At 40.8% G+C, this 12517-nt stretch overlaps 1 protein-coding gene across 3 annotated transcripts in view; it reads left to right on the top strand.

The window, feature by feature from the left end:
• HPSE2 (heparanase 2 (inactive)) overlaps nt 1-12517 on the top strand; it is a 687285-nt gene that overhangs the window by 514407 nt on the left and 160361 nt on the right. The window lies entirely within an intron of this gene.

Below are 12517 nucleotides of genomic sequence, written 5' to 3'. Positions count from 1 at the left end.
GCAAAATAAGTCAATCAGAGAAAGACAAGTATCATACGATCTCACTGATATGAGGAATTCTTAATCTCAGGAAACAAACTGAGTGTTACTGGAGTGGTTGGGGGTGGGAGGGATGGGGTGGCTGGGTGATAGACATTGGGGAGGGTATGTGCTATGGTGAGCGCTGTGAATTGTGTAAGACTGTTGAATCACAGACCTGTACCTCTGAAACAAATAATACATTATATGTTAAAAAAAAAAAAAAAGGAAGAACATAGTAGGAAGGGAAAAATGAAGGGGGTGAAATCGGAGGGAGAGATGAACCATGAGAGACTATGGACTCTGAGAAAGAAACTGAGGGTTTTAGAGGGGAGTGGGGTGGGGGGGATAGGTTAGCCCGGTGATGGCTATTAAGGAGGGCATGTATTGAATGGAACACTGGGTGTTATACGCAAACAATGAATCATGGAATGCTACATCAAAAACTAATGATGTAATGTATGGTGACTAACATAACATAATAAAATAAAGCTAAAAAAATAAATAAAAGACCTTAGAGACAAAAAAAATTGAACTCCTTTTGGAATATAAGAATCTTGTACAAATTAATGCCACCTTGTAACTAAATACTTATGACAAATGTCCTCACAGGATAGGTGATAGGAACATGATTGTCTCCTTATCTTCAATATCAGAACATTATAATAAGCTCAATACATCATAAAATCCTTCTGGTCTCCAGATCTCACTGGATGGTGATTTGCCTTTACCACTTCTGGGGTTGTTGGATTCCATATATGAATTACCTGGTAAGCAAGGCATACTTCCCTTTCCTTCTCTGAAATTTCTATCTTTCACAATTCAAGGGGACAGACCCCAGGCCTCATATCCTGAGCTTTAGCAAATAGACATGTGTTGGTCTTATCTAGATCTTTAGTCCCATTGTAGGTTTTCATGGCATGCTTTTATTTTTTCTGATCTCCAAGGTTGTTCTTTGTATTCAGGGTACTGCTTCCAATTCCTTGATCAGTTTAGTTGCCCTGTCTTAGGTCATATAACTTCTTCAAAGAGTGACAGTTTCCCATGAGCTTGTGCATGGGCAGGTTTGAAATCAGATTGACTTCTTTGTGTGACTAGAGCACTGCAGCCTCCAGTTAAGCACTGACTGTGCCAGGCACTCTGCTAGGAAGTAAATACAAGTGATATCATGATATAGGATACCTGCCTTCACAGGGAGGGACCTTTAGTAAATACAATAAGGAATAAGAGCTAACAGTTCAGCATTTCTAAGAAGTAGTCCACAGACTCCTGGACTCCTTTGTTGGATCATAAATGATAGTTCAGAATCCCACCACCAAACTGTAACTATAAACTATTACGCTATTTAGCATTAGTTCATTTGAATTCATGCATCACCTTAGATGGACCCACATAAATGTTCATCTGCTAGGTCTATGCCACTTCCTATAACTCTCAGGATCTTCCTGTGATTGGCCTAATATTATTTATCCTTTGATCAGTAGTCAGGATCCTCGACACAACTTTGTCAAGTATTATTCCAGCACATGGATGAGGAAACTGAAGCTCACAGTGGCCACAGAAATAACAGAACGTGTCTGTCGCTTCACAGTTTTCATTATATATGTATATATGATCATCACAGCTACCGTGATCTTGGCATAAATTACTTCATATCACTTTCTTGTTTAAATCCCTCCAGTAGCTCTCCATCACACTCAGAATAAGAAACATCCATCCTTTCTTCTCTGACCTTTTTTTCCTATTTTGTTTTGTTTTGTTTTATTTTATTTTCGTCATGATAAGTGTACTCCTTAATCCCATCCCCTATTCCCCCAAGCCCCGCTCACCCCCCCGCCTGGTGACCATCCATTTATTCTCTATAGTTAAGAGTCTGTTTCTTAGTTTGTCTCTCTCTTTTTTCCCCTTTGCTCATTTGTTTTGTTTCTTAAATGCCACATAGTCCACCTTCCCTTACTCACTATACTCCAGATGGTCTTCTCTGGTTCTACAAACAACAGTCCTGTATCCATTTCGTGTCCTTTTCCTCTGCTGCTCCTACAGATCCATCAAGGGGCTGGTTCCCTCTTCACTCAGGTCTAGGCTCAGATACCACCTTTCAGCAGGGTGGCCTGAGCACTATCTAAAGTACCCACCCCCACCCCCACTGCCAAGTCACTCTTTATCAGATTATTCTGTTTCATTTTCTTCCTAGCACTTATTATTTCTAAATTTCTTTTCTTGGTTTACTTTTTTTTTCTTCAAATAATTTTTTTATTGGTATGTTAATCACCATACATGACATCATTAGTTTTTGATGTAGTGTTCCATGATTCATTGTTTGTGCACAACACCCAGTGCTCCACGCAGAATGTGCCCTCATCAATACCCATCACCAGGCTCACCCATCGCCCCACCCCCCTCCCCTCTAGAACCCTCAGTTTGTTTTTCAGAGTCCATCGTCTCTCATGGTTCGTCTCCCCCTCCGACTTACTCCCCTTCATTCTTCCCCTCCTGCTATCTTCTTCTTCTTTTTTTTTTCTTAACATGTATTGCATTATTTGTTTCAGAAGTACAGATCTGTGATTCAACAGTCTTGCACAATTCACAGCGCTCACCATAGCACATACCCTCCCCAATGTCTATCACCCAGCCACCCCATCCCTCCCACCCCCCACCATTCCAGCAAACCTCAGTTTGTTTCCTGAGATTAAGAATTCCTCAGATCAGTGAGGTCATATGATACATGTCTTTCTCTGATTGACTTATTTCACTCAGCATAACACCCTCCAGTTCCATCCACGTCGTTGCAAATGGCAAGATCTCATTCCTTTTGATGGCTGCATAATATTCCATTGTGTATATATACCACCTCTTCTTTATCCATTCATCTGGTGATGGACATCTTGGTTCTTTCCACGGTTTCGCTACTGTGGACATTGCTGCTATAAACATTGGGGTGCACGTACCCCTTCAGATCCCTACATTTGTATCTTTGTGGTAAATACCCAATAGTGCAATTGCTGGATCGTATGGCAGCTCTATTTTCAAATGTTTGAGGAACCTCCGTACTGTTTTCCAGAGGGGTTGCACCAACTTGCATTCCCACCAACAGTATAGGAGGGTTCCCATTTCTCCACATCCCCGCCAACATCTGTCGTTTCCTGACTTGTTAATTTTAGCCATTCTGACTGGTGTGAGGTGGTATCTCATTGAGGTTTTGATTTGGATTTCCCTGATGCCAAGCGATGTGGAGCACTTTTTCATGTGTCTGTTGGCCATTTGGATGTCTTCTTTGGAAAAATGTCTGTTCATGTCTTCTGCCCGTTTCTTGATTGGATTATTTGTTCTTTGGGTGTTGAGTTTGATAAGTTCTTTATAGATTTTGGATACTAGCCCTTTATCTATTATGTCATTTGCAAATTTCTCCCATTCTGTCAGTTCTCTTTTGGTTTTGTGGACTGTTTCTTTTGCTGTGCAAAAGCTTTTTATCTTGATGAAATCCCAATAGTTCATTTTTGCCCTTACTTCCCTTGCTTTGGCGATGTTTCTAGGAAGAAGTTGCTGCGGCTGAGGTCGAAGAGGTTGCTGCCTGTGTTCTCCTTTAGGATTTTGATGGACTCCTGTCTCACGTTTAGGTCTTTCAACCATTTGGAGTCTATTTTTGTATGTTGTGTAAGGAAATGGTCCAGTTTCATTCTTCTGCATGTGGCTGTCCAATTTTCCCAACATCATTTGTTGAAGAGACTGTCTTTTTGCCATTGGACATTCTTTCCTGCTTTGTCAAAGATGAGTTGACCATAGAGTTGAGGGTCCATTTCTGGTCTCTCTATTCTGTTCCATTAATCTACATGTCTGTTTTTGTGCCAGTCCCATACTGTCTTGATGATGACAGCTTTGTAATAGAGCTGGAAGTCCGGAATTGTGATGCCACCAGCTTTGCTTTTCTTTCTCAACATTCCTCTGGCTATTCGGGGTCTTTTCTGGTTCCATACAAATTTTAGGATTATTTGTTCCATTTCTTTGAAAAAAGTGGATGGTATTTTGATGGGGATTGCATTGAATGTGTAGATTGCTCTAGGTAGCATTGACGTCTTCACAATGTTTGTTCTTCCAATCCATGAGCATGGAATGTTTTTCCATTTCTTTGTGTCTTCTTCAATTTCTTTCATGAGTATTTTATAGTTTTCTGAGTACAGATCCTTTGCCTCTTTGGTTAAATTTATTCCTAGGTATCTTATGGTTTTGGATGCAATTGTAAATGGGATCGACTCCTTGATTTGTCTCTCTTCTGTCTTGTTGTTGGTGTATAGGAATGCCACTGATTTCTGTGCATTGATTTTATATCCTGCTACTTTACTGAATTCCTGTATGAGTTCTAGCAGTTTTGGGGTGGAGTCTTTTGGGTTTTCCACATACAGTATCATATGATCTGCAAAGAGTGAGAGTTTGACTTCCTCCTTGCCGATTTGGATGCCTTGGATTTCTTTTTGTTGTCTGATTGCTGTGGCTAGGACTTCTACTACTATGTTGAATAGCAGTGGTGAGAGTGGACATCCCTGCTGCATTCCTGACCTTAGGGGAAAAGCTCTCAGCCTTTCCCCATTGAGAATGATATTCACTGTAGGTTTTTCGTAGATGGCTTTTATGATATTGAGGTATGTGCCCTCTATCCCTATACTCTGAAGAGTTTTGATCAAGAAAGGATCCTGTACTTTGTCAAATGCTTTTTCTGCATCTATTGAGAGGATCATATGATTTTTGTTCTTTCTTTTGTTAATGTATTGTATCACGTTGATTGATTTGCGGATATTGAACCAAACTTGCAGCACAGGGATAAATCCCACTTGGTCATGGTGAATAATCCTTTTAATGTACTGTTGGATTCTAATGGCTAGTATTTTGGTGAGAATTTTTGCATCTATGTTCATCAAGGATATTGGTCTGTAATTCTCCTTTTGGATGGGGTCTTTGTCTGGTTTGGGGATCAAGGTCATGGTGGCCTCATAAAATGAGTGTGGAAGTTTTCCTTCCATTTCTATTTTTTGGAACAGTTTCAGGAGAAAAGGTATTAATTCTTCTTGAAATGTTTGGTAGAATTCCCCTGGGAAGCCAGCTGGCCCTGGGCTTTTGTTTGTTGGGAGATTTTTGATGAGTGCTTCAATTTCCTTAGTGGTTATAGGTCTCTTCAGGTTTTCTATTTCTTCCTGGTTCAATCTTGGTAGTTGATACATCTCTAGGCATGCACCCATTTCTTCCAGGTTATCTAATTTGCTGGCACAGAGTTGCTCATTATATGTTCTTATAATTGTTTGTATTTCTTTGGTGTTGGTTGTGATCGCTCCTCTTTCATTCATGGTGTTGTTGATTTGGGTCATTTCTCTTTTCTTTTTGATAAGTCTGGCCAGGGGTTTATCAATCTTGTTAATTCTTTCAAAGAACCAGCTCTGAGTTTCGTGGATCTGTTCTACTGTTCTGTTGGTTTCTATTTCGTTGATTTCTGCTCTGACCTTTATGATTTCTCTTCTCCTGCTGGGTTTAGGCTTTATTTGCTGTTTTTTCTCTAGCTCCTTTAGGTGTAGGGTTAGGTTGTGTATTTGAGACCTTTCTTGTTTCTTGAGAAAGGCTTGTATTGCTATATACTTTCCTCTCAGGACTGCCTTTGCTGTATCCCAAAGATTTTGAACAGTTGTGTTTTCATTTTCATTGGTTTCCATGAATTTTTAAAATTCTTCTTTAATTTCCTGGTTGACCCATTCATTCTTTAGTAGGATGCTCTTTAGCCTCCATGTATTTGAGTTCTTTGCAACGTTCCTCTTGTGATTGAGTTCTAGTTTCAAAGCATTGTGGTCTGAAAATATGCAGGGAATGATCCCAATCTTTTGGTACCAGTTGAGACCTGATCTGTGACCTAGGATGGGATCTATTCTGGAGAATGTTCCATGGGCACTAGAGAAGAATGTGTATTCTTTTGCTTTGGGATGGAATGTTCTGAATATGTCTGTGAAGTCCATTTGGTCCAGTGTTTCATTTAAAGTCTTTATTTCCTTGTTGCTCTTTTGCTTTGATGATCTGTCCATTTCAGTCAGGGGGGTGTTAATGTCCCCCACGATTATTGTATTGTTGTCAATGTGTTTCTTTGCTTTTGTTATTAATTGCCTTATATAATTGGCTGTTCCCATGTTAGGGGCATAGATATTTACAATTGTTAGATCTTCTTGTTGGATAGACCCTTTAAGTAGGATATAGTGTCCTTCTTCATCTCTTATTACAGTCTTTGTTTTAAAATCTAATTTGTCTGATATAAGGATTGCCACCCCAGCTTTCTTTTGGTGTCCATTAGCATGGTAAATGGTTTTCCACCCCCTCACTTTCAATGTGGAGGTGTCTTTGGGTCTAAAATGAGTCTCTTGCAGACAGTATATTGATGGGTCTTGTTTTTTAATCCAGTCTGATAGCCTGTGTCTTTTGATTGGGGCATTTAGCCCATTTACATTCAGGGTAACTATTGAAAGATATGAATTTAGTGCCATTGTATTGCCTGTAAGATATGAATTTAGTGCCATTGTATTGCCTTATAGTAACAATGACTGTTACTGTATATTGTCTGTGTTCCTTTCTGATCTATGCTGCTTTTAGGCTCTCTCTTTGCTTAGAGGACCCCTCTCAATATTTCTTGGAGGGCTGCTTTCGTGTTTGCAAATTCCTTTAGTTTTTGTTTGTCCTGGAAGCTTTTTATCTCTCTTTCTATTTTCAATGACAGCCTAGCTGGATATAGTATTCTTCGCTGCATATTTTTCTCATTTAGTGCTCTGAAGATATCATGCCAGTCCTTTCTGGCCTGCCAGGTCTCTGTGGATAGGTCTGTTGCCAATCTAATGTTTCTACCATTGTAGGTTACATATCTCTTCTCCCGAGCTGCTTTCAGGATTTTCTCTTTGTCTCTGAGACTCGTAAGTTTTACTATTAGATGTCGGGGTGTTGACCTATTTTTATTGATTTTGAGAGGGGTTCTCTGTGCCTCCTGGATTTTGATGCCTGTTTCCTTCCCCACATTAGGGAAGTTCTCTGCTATAATCTGCTCCAGTATACCTTCTGCCCCTCTCTCTCTTTCTTCTTCTGGGATCCCAATTATTCTAATGTTGTTTCATCTTATCATATCACTTATCTCTTGAATTCTGCCCTCGTGATCCTGTAGTTGTGTCTCTCTCTTTTTCTCAGCCTCTTTATTTTCCATCATTTGGTCTTCTATATCGCTGATTCTCTCTTCTGCCTCATTTATCCTAGCAGTTAGTGCCCCCATTTTTGATTGCACCTTATTAATAGCCTTTTTTATTTCAACTTGGTTAGATTTTAGTTCTTTTATTTCTCCAGAAGGGGTTTCTCTAATAACTTCCATGCTTTTTTCAAGCCCAGCTAGTATCTTTAAAGTCATGATTCTGAACTCTAGGTCCGACATCGCACTAATGTCCATATTGAGTAGTTCCCTGGCAGACGGTACTACCTCTTGTTCTTTTTGCTGAGGTGATTTTTTTCGTCTTGTCATTTTGTCCAGAGGAGAACAGATGAATGAGAGAACAAAATGCTAACAGGTTAACAACGTCCCCGGCAAATATACTCTATACAAATCAGAAAAGATCTGAAACCAGGGGGAAAGAAAGGGAAAGAAAGAAAAAAGAAAAGAAAAGAAAAAGAAAAAGATAAAAACAAAAACAGAACAAAACAGAATATGATCAAATATGATCAGGCTAGTGCATAGATCAGTGCCACACACTAGATTTTGGGTGTATTTTTGTCTGTTAGAAGAAAGTGCCTCCTAAAATTTTAAAGGAAGAAAGACTTATATATGTACAAAATAAGGGTTGATACAATGAAGGGATGGAAGATGACTGTAAAGATGAAAATTATAAAAGATTTTATAAAAGGAATTGATAAGATAAGAAGTTATTTGAAAAAAGAAAGAAGAAGATTTAAAAAAAAAGAAAAGAAAAAAAAGGGAGAGAATGTGATCACGCAGGAGACTAGAACAAAGCCATACACTAGTGATTTAGGGTATATTTTCATCTGTTAGAAGAAACTGTATTTCAAAATTTTAAAGAGAGAACAACTTATATATATATATATGCCAAAAATAAGGGTAACTACTATGAAGGGATAAAATATGACTCTAAAAATGAAAAATAAAAAAATTTTTTTAAAAAAGGGATTGATGAGATGTTGGTTGAAAAAGGGAAAAAGAAAAATTCAAAAAAAAAAACAGTTAAAAAAATTAACTTTGAAAAACTAATGAATCATGGTAAAAAAAAAAGCCATGAATTCTATGTGCAGTATTCCCCTAGTGCTGGAGTCTCCTGTTCTCCTTGATGGGTAAACTTGGTCTTGGCTTGCTGGCTGTTCTTGCTGATCTTCTGGGGGAAGGGCCTGTTGCCGTGGTTCCCAAATGTCTTTGCCGGAGGCGGAATTGCCCCGCCCTTGTCGGTCCAGGCTAAGCAAGCTGCTCGGGTTTGCTCTCAGGAGCTTTTGTTCCCTGAAAGCTCCCGGCACAGCTTTGGAGGACCAGAGTGAAAATGGTGGCCTCCCAATCTCCACCCGGTGGAGCCGAGAATTTGGGGCCCCGCTCCTCAGTGCGCCCCCAGAGAAAAGCAGTCAATCACTCCCATCTCCCCGGTCTCCGGCCGCACTCCGTGCTCACCCGGCCTGTGACCGAGCGTTTCTATCTCTGGCTCCCGACCCCGTGTGGAGTCTCCAAACCCAGCAGATCCCTGTGGTGCACTGCCACGCCGCTACTCCCGGGGGAGAAAGGAGAGTCTCCCTGGGTCTGCCGCTTGTTGGGTCCCTGCTGGAGGAGCAGTGGCCCGACTGTCACCGATCACAATTTATGGCAACCCCGAGCTGAGAGCCCGCGCCTCGGCTCCGTCTCTGCAGCCAGCTTCCCTGCTCTGATACCTGGGATCTCTGCCGCACTCAGCCACCCCCGGTCTTTCTGTGACCCCGAGGGTCCTGAGACCACACTGTCCGGCGAGGGTTCCACCCCCCGCTTAGCCACTGGAGCGATGTCCCTCCGCGGAGCCGACTTCTAAAAGGTCCGATTTTGTGCTCCGCGGCTCTATCACTTGCCAGAAGCGGCCGACGGAGGCCCCCTCCCCCGCCGTCTCTCCTCCCGAATATTGCCTCGGATTCACTTCTCCGCCCGTCCTACCTTCCAGAAAGTGGTCGCTTCTCTGTTCCGAGAGTTGTTGCTACTCTCTTCTTCAATCTCCTGTTGAGCTCGTAGGTGTTCAGAATGGTTTGATCCCCATTCAGCTGAATTCCTGAGACCAGACGAAATCCAGGTCTCCTACTCCTCCACCATCTTGCTCCGCCTCCCTTTTTACTTTTTTATTTTATTATGTTATGTTAATCACCACACATTACATTATTAGTTTTTGATGTAGTGTTCCATGATTCATTGTTTGCTTATAACACCCAGTGCTCCACGCAGAACGTGCCCTCCTTAATACCCATCCCCAGGCTAACCCATCCCTCCAGCTCCCTCCCCTCTAGAACCCTCAGTTTGTTTCTCAGAGTCCATAGTCTCTCATGGTTCGTCTCCCCCTCCAATTTCCCCCCCTGCTATCTCCTTCTTTTTTGTTTACTTTTTATTGTAAGTCTTTTCCCCTTGACTAAAATGTAAGCCAAAGAGAGCAGAGCCTTGTTCTGTTTCACTCACTGCTGTATTTCTGCTCCTAGAATCTGTTTGGCATATAGCAGGTATTCAATAAGTATTGGTTGAGTGATTGAATAAATGCATTTGATAATGCCTTAATGTTTTGGGATGGAAACCCTTAGCCCCTTTCTAGTCTCATTTTTAGATATTCTCCTTAGGTAATTTCATCTCCAGTGGCTTTTTCGACCACTCTCACTATTTACCTCCAGCTTGACTCTTTTTTTCTGTCTCCCATATTTGTTGTTTATGTAATTTTGACTTACATAATCAAAGATGCTCTTGACTCTTGAGGAGTAGGAGCCCAGGGGGATCAGCATTAATGTTACAAAATATTGATACCTTTAACATTTAACATTTTGTATTTAAAAGGAACTTAGATTTCCTCTACTCCCAATGCATGGCTTTACATGTCGATGAAGAAAGTTCAAGAAAATAACAAGCCCAAAATCTCGCAACCAGTGTGTGGCAAAACTCAGAACTTCCAGGCTACATTACTACTTCCACAGTAGTTATCTGCCTATTAGACTCTACCTCTCCTTTTGCTAATGACACCACACACACACACACACACACACACACACACACACACACACACACACACACACAGAGTTTTATTTGATTGAGATAAAATTCACATACCATGAAATATATGCATACCTTTTAAAAGTGTGCAATCCTGTAGTTTCTAAGGTATGCACAGGATTGTGAAACCATGTATTTAATTTTAGAACATGTTCATCACCCCCCAAAGAAACCCCATATCTATTTGTAGTCACTCCCCCCCACTCCTCCCCTTCATTTCCCCTCCCGTTCTCTGGCCCTAGGAAACCACTAATCTACTTTCTGTCTCTACAGACTTGCCTATTCTGAACATTTTATGTAACAGAATCACACAACATGTGGCCTTTTGTGTCTGGCTTCTTTCACTTAGCTTAATGACTTCAAGGTTCATCATGCTATAATTTTACCTTTTTGTTTTGTTTAACCCCTTTTCTCTAACTGCCTTATTTTAATAACTGTCTTTGAGCAAAAATTAAACTCTGAATATCCTGGAAGCCAAAGGCAAAAAAGAAAAACACAAATATGTTACTCCACTCTAGTTAGCTATAAAGGGAGCACACAGTTTCTCATGAGCAGAGAGTTTTTCTAGCCCTACATTTTGAGGGGAACCCTCAGTGCAGTCCAGTTTTACCATCCAGCTCTGTCTTTTGATCATTTAAGGTGTTTTCCTTGTTTTCTTATTATACTATCTCTGGGTCCCTTTGGCTTTGGCACCCAGAACAGTATTGAAAAGGGGGAGAGAACGACCTTGTGGTGTCCTCAGTGACTCTTCTCTTTGTGGGGACAAGGGGGAATTCTTACTTAATTTTTAATAACATTCCAATTTAACCTCCACTTTTAATTCTCAGGATCTTTCTTCCATCCTTGATCACAATTTTTACTTCCATCTCAAATTTGTGAAATATTTTTACAACTTACTTCTGAAAGGATAGAGCACTTTGCCAACCTTGATTCCAAAATAGGTCTCAAATAATTCAAATACTCTAGTAGATGCGGGGAGAGGACAAGCCGTTATATGTAGGGAGAGATGAAAAGAGGAACATGATTGTTTGCTGATGTCTGCCTCCGGGTTTGGGAAAAGGAAAGTTCTGGCATTTATGCTACATCTTACATTATTTTTTTTTCTTTTTGGGGATCTGAGGTACAGAGAATTAAATTAAAATCATGCTTCTCAACTACAGCAGACTATCATCAGTTCATGCAAAGCCTTTTGTTTTAATTTTTGTTTTTGTTTTAATTTTCACCTTGATCTCTAATCTTTGCTCACATTCACCTCCCTCTTATGCATGCTTTCCTTCTGCATTTGGTACATGTCCTTAAGAGACATGTATCTTTAGAAACTATTTAGTGTTAGTGGATGTGAATGAGTAATTACATTAATATTGTGACATAAATCTCATTCTGTTGCTATTTTTTTAACTCACCACTACATCTTTAAAGCTAATTCATGTTGCTGGATTTACATTGACTCTATTGCTCCAACTGCTGCCTAATGTTTTATGGTATGTTACCCACCACCTTTTACTTTTCCATTCCTCTAGCAACGGAAACCTGTATGGAACAATGACATAGTGAACATCCTCATACTTGTCTCCTTAGAGGCCTGAGGAAGAATTCCTTTGGTTTGTATGCCTAAGAGGAATTGGTGGGCCATAGGATGCAAATACACTGTTGTCTTTGTCCAGCTTCCCTCGTGGATAACTGGCACCCCCTCAGTCCTACCTCCTGTACTAACTATTGCTGCAGGGATCAGAGCTTGGCAGGTGCACAGGCTGTCACCAGCGTGGCGCCCATGGGATATGGTACAACCTTGCTTCTTATTTCCTGCTCTGGGACTTCACTAAGGCAGAGAGATGCAGAACTGAGGGAACCTGCTCAACACTCATGCCTACACAATTAAGTTGGGTAATGGGGAGGGGCAGAGGTTAATAGTCCCAACGCTACTCTTGACCTTTTGGAGGGTAGGAGCCAAGGGATAAGTATGCTTCCCCTTGAGTTCCCCTGGGAGGAAGTTCTGAGACATAGTTCATAAGACTCTTACCAAGTTCCCTGTGGGGTTGAGTACAAGTTGCCAACAGTGGTTGCCAACCTGAAAACACATCCTGGTACTGGTTTTGCCTTTTCCCTAATTCAGTCCTCTGGTTCCTCATTCCTGCTCCCTGTTATTACTTCCCAAATCAACTATCTATAGATAAGCCTTTGTTTCAGGCTCTGCTTCCAGGGGCTTCCCAGAGTACAACATTATCCCTAAGT

Source organism: Zalophus californianus, chromosome 15, assembly GCF_009762305.2.
Source record: "Zalophus californianus isolate mZalCal1 chromosome 15, mZalCal1.pri.v2, whole genome shotgun sequence".
In the NCBI taxonomy this organism is placed as follows: Eukaryota; Metazoa; Chordata; class Mammalia; order Carnivora; family Otariidae; genus Zalophus; species Zalophus californianus.
Note: the sequence above shows the minus strand (reverse complement) of the source record. Positions and strands in the feature narration are given on the sequence as shown.